Genomic DNA, 12,843 nt, shown 5'->3' with positions numbered 1-12,843 from the left:
GCTTGCACTCCATCTCTGCTCCCTGGCTCTTGCTCCAGGTGCAGCCCGTTGGCGGCGTTGATAGGCCTAGCTGGCCACCGTAACGCCTTCCAGTCCTGGCGGGGGAGCGAAACCTCATCAGCACAGTGAGCGTTTTGTTTGGTTCACTCTGAGGGGCCAGGGCATGTCCAGCACCTGGGGGTGTGGCTTGTTGGTCTAGGAGCATGATTCTTGCTTTGGGAGCAAGAGGTCCCGGGTTCAAATCCCGGACAAGCCCTTGCGGGAGCTCTCTCGGATGGTGCGATTCACCCGGCCTGTGTTTTTGCTCCAACCGTCTGTCGAGCCACAGCTGCCTTAGCGTCCGAAGGGAGTGCCGGGTTGCCCTGGTGGCCGGCAGAGCCTGGGAGCTAGGGTTGCAGAGGGCCGGCCCGAGTGGCCGCCTCCTCCAGTGTGGGCAGGGCCATCTTGAGCACGTGGCGCAAGGGCAACTGGGGGCGCGGGCCAGGGGAGGCTGGGCAGCCGTCTCAGCCACTGGCGGGGGAACCGGCTCGAGGTGGGGGCACAGGGAGACAGCGGCATCCTCCGCCCATTGGACCCAAAGGGGTTGACCTGGTGGCCCAAATCCTTTCCTGAGGCCGTGTCCCCACAAATGACGCCCGCCGGGCCTTCATGCGCCCCACCGCAAGCCACGCAGGGAGGCTTAACCGTCCAGCTCTACACCACGCTGGGGAGCCTTTCCGATGGAAACCCCGACCATGGGGGGAGGCTTACCTGTGGGCCTACGCAGGAGGACGAGCTTGACAGCTCCCCGCACACCAGCCCTCCACTGGGCACAGGCACACGCTCCCAGCCCCAAGACAAGAACCCAGCGCACGCCTCAGACACAAAAGTGCACACAGACCTGGGGGCGCCCGCACCCTAGCCGGACAGCTCTCAGGGGCAGGACCCCCGACTCCACAAGGGAGCACCCCGCTCAGACGGAAAGGGGGACTTTCTGGATCTTTTCTTCTACCCACACTTCTCCTCACTGGCGAGGGCTCAACCTATCCCTCCCTGGGAGGCAAAGACGCAGGCACTCCATGCTACCGACCGGCGACCAACAGCACACACAGACTGTTGCCTAGGGCGTCGTGGCACTGGAGGAGCACCAGTTAGAACTGGTGAAAATTTACAGGCGGCTTGGGTTTTGGCCTAACCTTCTGAGGCCATACGACAGGCCCCACACCCAAAGGTGGCTTGTTGGTCTAGGAGTATGATTCTCGCTTCGGGTGCGAGAGGTCCCGGGTTCAAATCCCAGACAAGCCCTCCCCGAGGCCGTGTTTCCTGCCCTCCCTTTGCGCCGTCAGGCTCTTTCGGGGCCCGTTTTTGGAAACTCCTGGGAAACGCTGCTTTCCTTACAGTTCCAAAAGGATGAGTCGGAAAGGAGCGTGAGTCTGCTTTTGGGCAAGAGATCACGGGTCTCAGTTTCATCCAGGCCCTTGCCAAGCCTGCCTTTGCGGCTGACTATTGCGCGCTTTGTTTGTTCATGGCTTGTTCGTTTTTTCCCCTAGTGCTCCCCAACGTCCCGAAGAGTGAGGGCTGCGTTAGGGTCTGAATTTGGTTCCTCGGTCCGGCTGAATGGTTCTCACTTACGGCGTGAGAGAGCGAGGAGGAGACCTTGGAAAGGTGAAGTCAGGCACGCGGGTATTTTTTCATTTTAGGGCTAACTCTGCCTGTTCTTGTGGAGCTTGGCTTGGTTTGGTTGCAAAAATCTGAAAAAAGGCTGTTCTCCAAAGAAACGGTTTGTTGACTCTTGCCAGTCCCAGTGTGGCTTGGTGCGAGAGGCCCGGGGTCAACTCCCGGACAAGCCCTCGCCAAAGGGTCTGGTTGCCACTCTCCTTTCTTTTTCCCCCAACTTTTGCCTGCGTTTTCTCCCCAGTCCCGTGGCGTGAGAGTGGCGTTAGGGTGTAAAGGTGGTTTGTTGCCCTAGGCGTGCGACAGAGCCAGCGTGGAGGTGACCTTGGAAAGCTGAAGAGAGCGCGGTCCTTTTCAACTTTAGGCCTACAGCGGCCTGTTGTTTCTCCCGACTTCCGAGGCGTGCGAGCCCTCCTGGCAAGAGAGGCTTGTTGGTCTAGAGATAGGAGTCTCGCGTAGGCTGAGAGAAATCCCGGACAAGCCCTTGCAATGGTTTCTTTGCTGATCTCCTGTAAATTCGGGGGGTGCGGGCCGGGGGCTAGTCTTTCCCGTGGGGTGCTTTTCCTGATGGTCAATCTATTCGGTTCGCGTGGCGGCACGGGTCCGCTCACCGCTGCTCCTTCCCTGGACTGCTTCCTAAAAGTCCTGGTTTCCCTCCTGGCTCCGGGTGTACCAGCTGCAAATCCTCCCAGGGAGCGAGTGCCCTTTCCCAGCAGCAGCAACCTCTGTCTGTTGCCGGCTTCCTGGCTTTAGAGGCCCTGCCCGTTCCTGCCCAGCTGAGTCCGCTTGCACTCCATCTCTGCTCCCTGGCTCTTGCTCCAGGTGCAGCCCGTTGGCGGCGTTGATAGGCCTAGCTGGCCACCGTAACGCCTTCCAGTCCTGGCGGGGGAGCGAAACCTCATCAGCACAGTGAGCGTTTTGTTTGGTTCACTCTGAGGGGCCAGGGCATGTCCAGCACCTGGGGGTGTGGCTTGTTGGTCTAGGAGCATGATTCTTGCTTTGGGAGCGAAAGGTCCCGGGTTCAAATCCCGGACAAGCCCTTGCGGGAGCTCTCTCGGATGGTGCGATTCACCCGGCCTGTGTTTTTGCTCCAACCGTCTGTCGAGCCACAGCTGCCTTAGCGTCCGAAGGGAGTGCCGGGTTGCCCTGGTGGCCGGCAGAGCCTGGGAGCTAGGGTTGCAGAGGGCCGCCTCCTCCAGTGTGGGCAGGGCCATCTTGAGCACGTGGCGCAAGGGCAACTGGGGGCGCGGGCCAGGGGAGGCTGGGCAGCCGTCTCAGCCACTGGCGGGGGAACCGGCTCGAGGTGGGGGCACAGGGAGACAGCGGCATCCTCCGCCCATTGGACCCAAAGGGGTTGACCTGGTGGCCCAAATCCTTTCCTGAGGCCGTGTCCCCACAAATGACGCCCGCCGGGCCTTCATGCGCCCCACCGCAAGCCACGCAGGGAGGCTTAACCGTCCAGCTCTACACCACGCTGGGGAGCCTTTCCGATGGAAACCCCGACCATGGGGGGAGGCTTACCTGTGGGCCTACGCAGGAGGACGAGCTTGACAGCTCCCCGCACACCAGCCCTCCACTGGGCACAGGCACACGCTCCCAGCCCCAAGACAAGAACCCAGCGCACGCCTCAGACACAAAAGTGCACACAGACCTGGGGGCGCCCGCACCCTAGCCGGACAGCTCTCAGGGGCAGGACCCCCGACTCCACAAGGGAGCACCCCGCTCAGACGGAAAGGGGGACTTTCTGGATCTTTTTTTCTACCCACACTTCTCCTCACTGGCGAGGGCTCAACCTATCTCTCCCTGGGAGGCAAAGACGCAGGCACTCCATGCTACCGACCGGCAACCAACAGCACACACAGACTGTTGCCTAGGGCGTCGTGGCACTGGAGGAGCACCAGTTAGAACTGGTGAAAATTTACAGGCGGCTTGGGTTTTGGCCTAACCTTCTGAGGCCATACGACAGGCCCCACACCCAAAGGTGGCTTGTTGGTCTAGGAGTATGATTCTCGCTTCGGGTGCGAGAGGTCCCGGGTTCAAATCCCAGACAAGCCCTCCCCGAGGCCGTGTTTCCTGCCCTCCCTTCGTGCCGTCAGGCTCTTTCGGGGCCCGTTTTTGGAAACTCCTGGGAAACGCTGCTTTCCTTACAGTTCCAAAAGGATGAGTCGGAAAGGAGCGTGAGTCTGCTTTTGGGCGCAAGAGATCACGGGTCTCAGTTTCATCCAGGCCCTTGCCAAGCCTGCCTTTGCGGCTGACTATTGCGCGCTTCTTTGTTTGTTCATGGCTTGTTCGTTTTTTCCCCCTATTGCTCCCCAACGTCCCGAAGAGTGAGGGCTGCGTTAGGGTCTGAATTTGGTTCCTCGGTCCGGCTGAACGGTTCTCACTTACGGCGTGAGAGAGCGAGGAGGAGACCTTGGAAAGGTGAAGTCAGGCACGCGGGGTATTTTTTCATTTTAGGGCTAACTCTGCCTGTTCTTGTGGAGCTTGGCTTGGTTTGGTTGCAAAAATCTGAAAAAAGACTGTTCTCCAAAGAAACGGTTTGTTGACTCTTGCCAGTCCCAGTGTGGCTTCGGGTGCGAGAGTCCCCGGGGTCAACTCCCGGACAAGCCCTCGCCAAAGGGTCTGGTTGCCACTCTCCCTTTCTTTTTTCCCCCAACTTTTGCCTGCGTTTTTCTCCCCAGTCCCGTGGCGTGAGAGTGGCGTTAGGGTGTAAAGGTGGTTTGTTGCCCTAGGCGTGCGACAGAGCCAGCGTGGAGGTGACCTTGGAAAGCTGAAGAGAGGCGCGGTCCTTTTCAACTTTAGGCCTACAGCGGCCTGTTGTTTCTCCCCGACTTCCGAGGCGTGCCGAGCCCCTCCCTGGCAAGAGAGGCTTGTTGGTCTAGAGCAGGGGTCGGCAACCTTTACTATCAAAAGAGCCATTTTGCCCCCTCTTCCACTAAAGAAAAATAGTCTGGAGCCGCAAAATATAACACTGCTTATAAACTTTTAAAAGTTTTAATCTTTTTTTAATTTTACCTGTTACAACAACAGAATACAACAAACAGAAGTGGAGTGTGCATGTGTAGGCCTACTTTGAAATAAATTAAACACTGAACTATGCAGGCCTTTTTGAGTCCTTCCCGTATTTGTGTAAAATTAAAATAAAACGTAGCCCACTTTAATATAAAAAACATATAGTTGCAGCTTAGCAGTTTTAAAAAAGTAAACATAAAATTAGGAACGTTTTTTGACAAGTCCATTTCAGTGTGCTCTCATCCTCTTCGGGTTTCTTTCTCGGCCAGCAATCAACCGAAGCACCTGAACATACAATAAAAAACTACATCAGCTCCGGGTCTGAAATAAATGTTTTTTTCTGAATAATAATAGCCTATTAAATATTAGTGTTCTCACCTGTTTAATGTGACTTCTGTTTCTGAAGCTCGATGCTGATCTTCCCGATGTCGGGGCTGTAAGATGTGACTTTGATCTTCACACAGGACTGTAGGCTCTCATTTGTGAGGCGGGAGCGATATTTGGACTTTATGAAGTTCATGCTCGATAAAACTTGCTTGCATAAGTATGTTGAGCCAAAGATGGACAGGACTCCAAATGCATACTTTTTCATGTTCATATACGTGTCGGGAATGGCACTCCATGTTTCAAAAACAAGTTTGTCGGGGCTGGGGAGGTTTTCAATATCATGCTATTTGCGCTCTTTAGCGAGAGTGGCCTTCTGACGGGCGACTTCTTCGAGATCCGCTGTCAGGCTTTTGAACTTGGACACCCATAAGTCTTTATCCGCTATGTCGGCCAGTTCAATTTCAAGATCGGGCTGACTTATCCCTGTGAATGCAGATATGTTCAGCAGGGATGGGTCCGATGTCCAGCAGTGTGACAGGGAAGGACAGAGTGTTTTTTTCCTTTCTGAACTCGCTGAATCTTTCTCCAAATGCAGCTTGCATTGCCATAATTGCACGGTGTAAATAATCACAATTTATGTGATTGTTCTTTTCTTTGAACTCTCTCAGGGAGGGGAAGTGAGAGCGTACCTCTCTGTACATCTCTGGCAAACACTGTCATCTTGCGCTCAAACGCCAGAACATCCTCCAGCAACTGCAGGGCCGTGCTTCCCTTTCCCTGGAGATTTTTATTCAGCGTGTTTAAGTGACTTGTCATATCCACCATGAAATAAAACTTTTCCAGCCAATCGAGGTCTCCCAGTTCGGGATAGCTGAGGCCTTTGCTTTCCAAGAAGGTTTTCACATGTTCCAGACAAGCAGCGAAGCATTTCAGCACGTCTCCCCTTGACAGTCACCGAACTCTGTTGTGCAGCAGGAGATCCAAATATGCGCTCTCGACTTCATCTAACCATGAACAAAACTGTCGGTGGTTTAACCCGTTTGCAATTATTTTGTTCACTATCTTAATAACGAGGTTCATCACTTCCACACATTCAGGGGGGAATATTTGAGCGCACAGTGCTTCTTGGTGCAAGATGCAGTGAAACGTCATCAGCTCTCGATCCAGCGACTTTTGAAGTAAAAATCACAAAGCCCTTCTGTGCTCCTCTCATACTGGGTGCACCATCAGTAGACACTGACACCAGGTGAGTGGTGTTTATTCCTTTGGCTTTTAGACAACTCTAAACAGCCTCACAAATGTCCTGTCCCCGCCTTCGGCCCTTTAGCGGTATGAGTTCAATCAGTTCTTCCCATCAGAGTTCACATATCTGCATAACAGTGCTGTCTGCTCAATATCGTTTACATCACTTGACTCATCACAGGCAATTGAATATGCTTGAGCTGAATTGATGTCATCAATTTGCTTACTGGTGATGTTTGTTGCCATTTTAATGGTCCTGTCCTTGACGGTCTTTGCAGAGAGAGGCATTTCTTTAATTTTCTGAATAATTTCGTGTTTGTTTTTGAATTCGGAGAATAGATGCTCTGATATTTTTATGAACGATTCTTTCATGTATTCTCCATCTGTGAATGGCTTCCCCCTCCTTACGATCTCATGAGCTGCCACAAAACTAGCAGCTGTAGTTGAGTTTGGAGAGTTGATCCACTTCTTGAAAGTATGTTTGCTCTGCTCAACTTTCCGTAGTAGTTCCGAAATCGCTCTCTTTCGCCCATCTTCAGTTGGGTACTTTTCAGAAAATGCTGAGTGCTTGTTTTGAAAATGTCTTTCAACATTACATTTTTTGTTGTTTGCTAATTTCTCGCCACATATCAAGCACACAGGTAAGCCAGTGTCGTTGGCAGTGAAGGCAAAGGAATCTGTCCATGCAGAATTAAACTCTCTATTTTCTTCTGAGATTTTACTTTTTTGGGATGTATTCATGGTTAGCTTACCGCGGGGGTCGCACACTCAAGAAGCCGCCTGCAGGTAAAGGTGAGGGCTATAGACGTGGATGTGACGCATATTTTAATTGACAAATTATAAAAACTTTTTAAAAATTCGATGTTAAAATATCACCTCAAACTCCAAGATAACTGTGCAACAAAATAAACAAAAATAAAATAATATAAATAAAAAATAAATTAATAAATAACCGTTATTCTTTTTTTTTTCTTTTGTCAAGGCCGAAGGGAGCCACAACAAGGAGGCTGAAGAGCCGCATGCGGCTCCGGAGCCGCGGGTTGCAGACCCCTGGTCTAGAGAGAGGAGTCTCGCGTAGGGTGCGAGAAATCCCGGACAAGCCCTTGCCATGGTTTCTTTGCTGCTCTCCTGTAAATTCGTGGGGGGCGGGCCGGGGGCTAGTCTCTCCCTGGGGGTGCTTTTCCTGCTGTTCTTTCTATTTGGTTTGCGTGACGGCACGGGTCCACTCACCGCTGCTCCTTCCCTGGACCCCCAGGACAAATTTCCACCCTGCACGTGCTCATCCCCCAGTGACGGGACTTACAAGCAGCCTCCTGCTCTAGCTGTGAGCTCCAGGTCTGTTCATGGCCATCCCGGAACAGGTAGATGGGTGCTATCTACTGCAGGCAGTCCAGGGCGCACTGCAGCCTGGAGCATACTCATGGCCCCCCAGAGGTGACATGTCGCTGTGTCTTATAGGGCAACACGTGCCCGCCCCATTTCTCTGAACGCCTCTGGCACAGACACCCTTTGCCTACAGCAGTCGTGAGACCATTTCTGGAATATGATGTCTAGTTCTGGTGACCACATTAAAAAATGTGGTCAAATTGGACAGGGTTCAGAAGCACTACAAAGATTTGAGAGGTGAAAAACCTCCCTCGCAGGTAGAGACTAAAGAAGCTCAATCTATTTAGTTTATCCAAGAGAAGGTTAAGAGATGACTTGATCATGGTATTCAGAGATTCTAAGGCCAGAAGAAACTGCTGTGATCTAGTCTGACGTCTTCCATAACAGGGGTCACAGAACTTCCCCAAAACAATTCCTGTTGGAATTGGAGCCAATCTTTCAGAAAAAAAACACCCAGTTTTGATTTAAAAATTGCCAGTGATGGCCTAGGGAGAAGATTTCTGTTTGCAGCGGGCTCCACACACACACACACACACACACACACACACACACACACACACACACACACACACACACACACACACACACACACACACACACACACACACACACACACACACACACACACACACACACACGCTCAAATGGCTGGAACTTGAATCAAAACGAGTATGGAGAACAGACCATATCACATTTTTAGCAGTAAGGGTTATTAACCATTTGAACTACTTACCTAGACACGTGGTTGATTCGCCATCACTTGAAGTCTTTAAATCAAGACTGTAAAAGATATACTCTAGCTTAACTAGAGGGCGAGACAGTTTAGTGGTTTGAGGTTTGGTGCCCCTCGACTTTGGGTTGTGAGCTCAGTCCTTGAGGGGGCCATTTAAGGTTCAGGGCAAAAATCTGTCAGGGGATTTATCCTGCTTTGAGCAGCGTATTGGACTAGATGACATCCTTTCCAACCCTGATAGTTTATGATTAGGGGCTTGATGAAGAAATTACTGAGTGACATTGTATGGCCTGTGTTATACAGGAGGTCAGACTAGATTATCATAAGGGTTCCTTATGAATCTATTTATTATGGTACTACCAGGAACCACAGTCGTAGTCTCATTATGCTAGGCACTAGAAAGACATGTAACAGCGAAGGTAGTTGTGCCCTAATGAACTCATAAGCGCCTCAAAGAACAGGCACAACAGGAGGATGAAACAGTGGTGGGGAGTGGGCTGGGAGGATAAGGACACAATAACTCAAATAGAGTTTAGCAAAAAGGTCAGAATCACAGCTCAGCATTTCCCTACCCCCATCGCGTGTATGGCTGTGAATACAGGTGGCCAACTCATCACCCTCTCATTTCCATAGATTTAACACTAGAAGATACAGATCTCCTGCATAACACACACCAGAGATTGTACCCAGTAATTCCTGCATCAAGCTCATAACTTCTGGTTAAGCTACAGCATATCCCTTTTGAAAAAGAAAGCCTGTCAGAGCCAAGAATAGAACACACCTCTCTTGAGTCACATTTTTTTCCAGCATTGTACTTAGCAGAGCAAAGCCACTGGCTGTCACAAGTGAGGCTTGACATAAGCCATCCTAACTGAAAATGTATCTACCTGTAACCCTTCTGCCCAGCGTTGTCAGCATCACCAAGGGCCAGGTTTTAAGAGTGTGGGGTCCCTCCTGAAATTAACAATCACCAGCAGTTTGAGCTCTCACCCAGAATTTCTGAGAGCACTAAATATCTTCCCTGGGTGCTTCATACAGCGAAACTGTAGGTTTACAAATTAAAAATTTGGCACTAAAGATAAAAGCAGTAAAGGATCCCAGGGTAACATTTAACCAAAATAACTAAATAAATGTGGTTATCTAATTCTAATGTCAAGAACTAAGATTACAGCAGAGTCTTTCAAGACTGATTTTGATATTTAACTAGAGTCTACAAAGGCTGCTTTCCCTAGATAATGACATTGAAGCCTCCTTCATTTCATTAAGTGGGTGATGAGTGTTTTTCTCTGCATTTTAATTAAATTTAATTTCCAATTAAGAGATGGCAGATACTTTGTTTCTTGTTCAGGCTGAGAGCTCTCACATTTATGGCCCAGATGCCGAGTGGTTGCAACTTGTGCTGATCCCTCATTGGGACCAAAATGAAAAAGGGCTATTTCCCCTAGCTTATTTTATTCACAATGGGTGAAATTCACCCTCGTGTAGAGGGCCAGCTAAAGGCTTATGAACTGCTTAAAGTATGTATTGAGGTTTAAAGTGGGATTTAAGCTGTGCATAGAGCTTTGTGAGGTTCTCTGTGCTGTGGCGCATTTCATCCGAAATATACCAGAGACAAAGAAAACAGAGGCAATGCCTCACATAGCCAGTTCCATTTTCAGCACATATTCCCTGAGTCCCTGTATGGTGGGCTGAGGCACAGCAGCAGTATCCTTTTGGTAGTGAAAAATTCTTCATGACCAGCATAGTCTAGCAAGGACCAGGACCAAGACCATCAAACCCCTCCTATAACTGCTGAGGGAACCAGGACAGGATCTGAACCTGAGGATTAGCCATGTCACGGAGTTTGTGAGTGCATCAATACTTAGTTAGGTATTCAGGGGCATTGTCTGGAAGATACTTATACACTGACTATCTCCTAAAGTGGAGGAAGCTTGCTCTCATCTACTAACAAATTTGCCACCCTAACCATCCAGCCATGGCCCCAACATAGTATGTGTAATAACAGGACATTAAAGTCTTATTCCCCTTCAGTGTAAGTCACAGGGTTGGGCACTGGTAACCCTAACATGGTTTGCATTGTTAAATAATGTTCACCTTTTGTTTAATACAATTACCCAGTCTGATATACTGTGTCTCTGTGTTATTCCTTGGGAGTATCCATATATCAGGTGGCTGGTTACAGTTAAGACAGTAGCTAGAATTGTATCCTTCCAAGCAGAACACTGGTACTTCTGCCAGGGAAGAGCATGGGAGGTGGAGGTTCTCCTAGGTGACTGTGTGTCAGAATGAGATGAAGAAAACACTCAGCCAAGGCTGGAGGCAGGACCCAGAAGAACCCAGGCCTGTTTGTCAAACCCACGGGAAGTATAGTGCAAGAGGAGGTAGTTGGGTAGGATAGAGGCATTACACTAATGTCAGCACTCCACATTAAAAGCCTTCTGCTGCTTCCGTTGAAGTCAGTGGATATTTTGTTTTTTACTTTGTTATTAAGGGTCACATCCACTTAAGCTCTGTGTGGGAAAATATTTCATTTAATCCATTTTGAATTTGCTACTTTTCAATTTCACTGAATGTCTCTTGCTTTTGTGCTATGAGACTGGGCAAACAGAAGTACCTTCCATACAGCAGCCATTATTTGCTATTTTATCATGTCCCCTCTTATTCATCTCCTTTCTAAGATAAATTATCCATCCACGTATGAGAGTTTTTGCATTCCCCTAATCATTCTGGTCTAAGGAAACCAAATTCCCTGCAGTAGTGCAAAGAGCACCAGAGGCTAAGACTTTTCATCTTCCAAAGAACCAGCACTCCCCGCAGTAGATGGCCTGGTAGATTAAGGAGGGATAATATACTTCTGCTTGTAATTTTAATTTAAATTCAGTTTCCCCAGCACCCCTTTTCAGTCTCACCCATAAACATCTCCAGAGCCAGAATTCCTTTAGTTTAAAAAATACTTGCAAATTAATGCGATGTCAAATGTTTTTTTTACCTAGTTTATTTATTTATTTGCCATTTTAAAGGCTATTAGAATAAAAAATCTCTCTTTTAATAAAGGGCAACTTTCATTTTTGACAGTTGCTTTGTTTTTATCGTCTTTATTGCAATTTAACTGGTAAAATTATAGTTCCACAAACAGAATGATAGAGATTCCCACCCTTGGTTTTTTTCTTCCACTTCTTCCCCGCTCCCTCAATGACCTTTAAAATCCATTTGATACAGTGTTTTGCTTCAAATCCCCGGTAAAGATCTTAAATTTAGAGACAGGAGCAAAAGTTATATAGTGCATCTCATAATATAGTCTATAATCTCCAAAACCGATATTAACCTTATGAATCTCTTTCAATTTCTCACATCTGAATTAGTAGTCTCTAATAATTGCCTTAATTACCTCATCATATTCATTTTGCCCTGGTTTCATAGTTAGACAAAGTTAATTCCATTGCTTTCACACAGCAGGATAACTTTTAAATATTAATTCCAGCCAATATTTTGAGCATGTAAGTTACCAGTATCTGGAAGGAACATTGCTGTGAGCCTTTGAAAGCCTGCACATGTTCCTTTCCACCGACTTACTGTTAGGCTGTGCTCACAGTTTGGCAAAGAATCTGTAAAAGCCTCAGGGTTTCAAACATGCTACTCATCCGCTTCTGAACTTGAGGCTCAAAGTATAAGACCTGCCCTATAGAAATCTCAATCAATAAATGAATCCACATCCCCTATTCTGCCAAGGGAGGGTGTTGGCTAGGCGAGTACACGATTAGGACACACAGCTTTGGTAATGGTTTCAAACTGGGGTCATAAGCAATATTTGAATGTGAGACCTTCAGTTCAGACCTCTACCCATTGTACAGATTCTGCATTGCTATGTGCTGCCAAAGGATAAGAACCCTATTACTGCAACTAGCTAAAGAAAAAATGCCAAAAGTAGTTCTTTTAACAGTAATGGGTTTGTGGCTGGAGGTGCCTAGGGCAGCCCACGCTGGAAATGCCAAGGTCAGGGCAGGCTGCAAAAGGGAGAGCAGATGCTCCCAAGACTGGTGGATAACACCTCCCAACCAGTCACAAACTGTGCTTCTGATCCCAAACACTGGCTATCAAGAAGCAAAAAAAGAAATCAGCCAGCCCCCTTTATTGCATTCCAGTTCTCTGGTTCCCAGTCAGCACATAGGTCCAGTACAGTGAGAAGTTATTTTAAACTCTGATCACATGTACAAAATGTTCTTCTGACCCCAAAGAGTCAGCCACGTTACCAGGTCAGTATAGGTTTGGATCTCACCCAAAATACCACGCTGCCAGCCAAGCCCTTTAGCATCTAAAACTAAAGGTATATTAAAAAGAAAAAAGAAAGAACAAGAAGAGAGATGATAAATGGTAAAACAGTCATATATATACAAAGATTTCAAAGAAGAATCCTGTGGCACCTTATAGACTAACAGACGTTTTGCAGCATGAGCTTTCGTGGGTGAATACCCACTTCTTCGGATGGAGAA

The 12,843-nt window shown here is 48.6% G+C and overlaps 1 non-coding gene across 1 annotated transcript; it reads left to right on the top strand.

Annotated features, from left to right (window-relative positions):
• The first annotated feature begins 184 nt into the window (after positions 1–184).
• TRNAP-UGG lies at positions 185–256 on the top strand. The gene has a single exon. It is a non-coding gene; the product is annotated as a tRNA-Pro (tRNA).
• Positions 257–12,843: the final 12,587 nt, after the last annotated feature.

This window comes from Mauremys reevesii, linkage group 6 (genome assembly GCF_016161935.1).
Source record: "Mauremys reevesii isolate NIE-2019 linkage group 6, ASM1616193v1, whole genome shotgun sequence".
NCBI lineage: Eukaryota > Metazoa > Chordata > Testudines > Geoemydidae > Mauremys > Mauremys reevesii.
This window is presented reverse-complemented; position numbering and strand designations above follow the sequence as displayed.